The following is a 4,211-nucleotide window of genomic DNA, read 5'->3' as shown; positions in this document are numbered from 1 at the left end:
TGAGTTCATACTTGATATTGGAGAGGTTTCATATATAATTCTAATAATCTATAATGGTATCTGCAACAACAGCATTGACATCTATCCAATATGGTTGCCTGTGTACATCCAGTGGAATATCTTAATTATTTTCATCAGATGCTACTCTAATTGTTGATAATAGTTGTCCAGTATATTCACTATTCTTGTATCATAGTAACAGAAGTCATGTTCAGTAACCATGTATTTTTAAGCACTAAAATATATATATAATATATTAGCCAATGGGGAGTTACTATGTGGTCATCTAATCTGATAAAATTAACAGCTAAACTTCCCTCAAACCAAACAGTACTATCTTTAAATTGGAATGGACACATTGAAAAAATGGTTCCGGGTTCAGTTCTAGTGTGTGGCTCCTTTAGCAAGTGTTTAGAGGGGATTTGGTAGATGGTAAATGGAAGATCCTTGTCATATATATGTAATATATATATGTCATATATATGTAAATATATGTGTGTGTGTGTGTGTGTGCTTGTTCCCCTGCCACCACCACTGCTTGAGTTATGTCCCTGCAACTTAGCAGTTCAGCAAAAGAGACTGATAGAACAAGTACCAGGTTTTTAAAAAATAAGTACTGGGGTTGATTCATTTGATGAATCAAATCTTCAAGGTGATGCTCCTGCATGGCCACAGTCTAATGACTGAAACAACTAAAAGATAAAAGCTATTACATTTTTGATAGTTTACATTTACGTACCATAACACCTAACTCAGGTAGTTATTAGATAAAGGCAACTGATGCTGTATATTACTCTTTTACTTGTTTCAGTCATTTGACTGTGGCCATGCTGGAGCACCACCTTTTAGTCGAGTAAATCGACCCCAGGACTTATTCTTATGTAAGCCCAGTACTTATTCCATCGGTGTCTTTTGCCGAACCGCTAAGTTACGGGGACGCAAACACACCAGCATCAGTTGTCAAGCGATGTCGGGGGGACAAACACAAACACACAAACATACACACACACACATATATATATATATATATATACATATATACGACAGGCTTCTTTCAGTTTCCATCTACCAAATCCACTCACAAGGCATTGGTCGGCCTGAGGCTATAGTAGAAGACACTTGCCCAAGGTGCCACGTAATGGGACTGAACCCGGAACCATGTGGTTGGTAAGCAAGCTACTTACCACACAGCCACTTCTGCGCCTATTATTCATACTTCTAAAAAGGAGGTGAGCTAACAAAATTGCTAGCACACCAAACAATATGCTATGCAGCATTTCATCTATCTTTACATTCTGAGTTCAAATGCTGCCAAGGTTGACTTTGCCGTTAATCCTTTTAGGATGAATAAAATGAGCACCAGCTGAGCATTAAGGTTGATATAATCAAGTTGCTCCCTTCCCTGAAAATTTCAAGTCTTATGCCTATAGCAGAAAGGATTATTGATTCTACTAAAATCTTGCTTTCTTCAGAATTGGTAAACCTAGATATACAGTTCATTGCTACTCCACCAGAAATATCACAGTGATATTTGGCGAGCTGGCAGAATCGTTAGCACGCCGGGCGAAATGCTTATCGGTAGTTCGTCTGCCACTACATTCTGAGTTCAAATTCTGCCGAGGTCGACTTTGCCTTTCATCCTTTTGGGGTCGATTAAATAAGTACCAGTTCCGTACTGGGGTCGATATAATCGACTTAATCTGTTTGTCTGTCAGTGTTTGTCCTCTCTGTGTTTAGCCCCTTGTGGGTAGTAAAGAAAGAGATATTTTTTTATCTATTTTTCTGCTAATTATAAACAGTTGGCTTCTTATATATCTACTTCTTATATGTTAAGCTAAGATCCCTTCTTGAACCAGTTGGATTTCCATGGCCACCACTTAGTACCCGAGTTTTTTGAAATTCATTTGTAGTCCTCCGCAACTATTAGACCTCACAACATAAATCTAGTTTTTACTCTTAGTGACAACTATTATTTTGTCTCTTGTTTTATCTATGATCAATAGCTATTCATTTTTCTGTCATTAACGTACTTATAACCATAGTTCTAGAGTAGTCTATTCTGAGCTTTTCTGTGGAAGTTTTGGTTGATGTGACTTTAATCCTTTAGCATTCAAATTATTCCACTTATTTATCCACCTTGTTTTTGAATTTATCTTGTAGCTTTGAGATTTTGATTGTGTGACTGTGTATTTTTTAGACTAACATTGTATGGTAGGTGGAGGCCCGTGGCTTAGTGGTTAGGGTGTCAGCATCATGATCGTAAAATTGTGGTTTCGATTCCTGAACCGGGCGATGCATTGTGTTCTTGAGCAAAACACTTCATTTCGCATTGCTCCAGTCCACTCAGCTGGCAAAAATGAGTAACGCTGTGATGGACTGGCATCACATCCAGCTGGGAAACACATACACCACAGAAACTGGGAAACCGGGCCCATGAGCCTGGCTAGGCTTTAAAAGGGCGCATTATTATTGTATGGTAGGTGTGAGAGACTGGATCTAGCCAGTTTGAACTTGAAACAGGAAGACTATTTTGGCTGGATTTAGCCAGTTTAAATGCTATAGGATTAGACTACAGTTCTGGCACACTCGACACATCAAATAATCCTTCAAATAATCCTTCCGTATAACAGCTTAGCAACAATGATCTCTACATTTCATAGTTACTTGTATTGCTTTTATCGTGAGATGGAATATCTCCTGCATAGAAAAAAGTTGAGACTACATGATTATCATCAAGGAATACTTGAATGTGATTCCACATCATTCATAGTACCACACACTGGACAGTTATTGAGTATTCTCTTGTCAAATTTGGAACGTCCATATTTGTAATAATTAGCAGCTGCCAAGTAGGTCCATAGTTGTCATCAGAAGCAGAACTTCTTTTAGCCAGAGCTAATATAAATTGTACTGTTGTTGAGTCACCAATATTGTAGTGCTTCTGTGTATACTTTGAACATCTTTTCATGAATTGCTGAACCAGTATAGATGTAGCATTGGCATTAAACTTGATGTCCCAAGTCTTGTTGTTGTGCAATGTGTATTGTTGCTGATCTTGGTGGTTACATCATCAGAATCTGATTAGAAACAGAAACTGAAAGCAAATTAGAAAAACAGAGGAAAAAAACTCTACCCAAAATATTAATCACAAATTCATCTCATAATAAAATATGTGTATGCATGTATGTGTATGCGTATCTATCCATTTATTTCTGTCCTACCTTTCTCTCTTTCACCCTCTCTGTATTTCTTTCGTCCCGAAGCCAGTATGCTCCGATGGATGTGTAATGCCGGTACTCACACTCGGCAGAGTGTAAGTACCTTGAGAGAAAAGCTGGACCTAAGAAGCATCAGTTGTGGTGTGCAAGAGAGACGTTTGCGCTGGTATGGTCATGTGGCGAGAATGGATGAAGATAGTTGTGTGAAAAAGTGCCACACCCTAGCGGTTGAGGGAACCTGTGGAAGAGGCAGACCCAGGAAAACCTGGGACGAGGTGGTGAAGCACGACCTTCGAACTTTAGGTCTCACTGAGGAAATGACTAGAGACCGAGACCTCTGGAAGTGTGCTGTGCGCGAGAAGACCCGGCAGGACAAGTGAGTCCACAACCCGTGGCCTTCTACATGGGATGGAGCCAGCCTACGTATGTATACCTTCCCTTCTTGGGACACAAAACTCTACTTGTGAAGACGTGTTGAGGCAAGTGAGGATCAGAATCGAAATCGATCAATGGAAATTGCGGATGTGCTACCAGTGCCGGTGGCATGTCGAAACTCTGCTTGTGAAGACCCATTGAGGCAAGTGAGGATCAGAATCGAAATCGATCAATGGAAATCGATCAATGGAAATTGCAGATGTGTTACCAGTGCCGGTGGCATGTAAGAGAACTTTCCGTTTCGCGACCGTTGCCAGCACCGCCCCGTTTCGTGTCCGTTGCCAGCCTCGCCTGGCCCTCGTGCCGGTGGCACATAAAAAGCACCATCCGTTCGTGGCCGTTTGCCAGCTCTGTCTGGCACCAGTGCGGGTGGCACGTAAAAAGCACCCACTACACTCACGGAGTGGTTGGCGTTAGGAAGGGCATCCAGCCGTAGAAACACTGCCAGATTTGACTGGGCCTGATGAAGCCTTCTGGCTTCACAGACCCCAGTAGAACCGTCCAACCCATGCTAGCATGGAAAACGGACGCTAAATGATGATGATGATGATGATGATA

Source organism: Octopus sinensis, linkage group LG5 (genome assembly GCF_006345805.1).
Source record: "Octopus sinensis linkage group LG5, ASM634580v1, whole genome shotgun sequence".
Taxonomy (NCBI): Eukaryota; Metazoa; Mollusca; class Cephalopoda; order Octopoda; family Octopodidae; genus Octopus; species Octopus sinensis.
Note: the sequence above shows the minus strand (reverse complement) of the source record.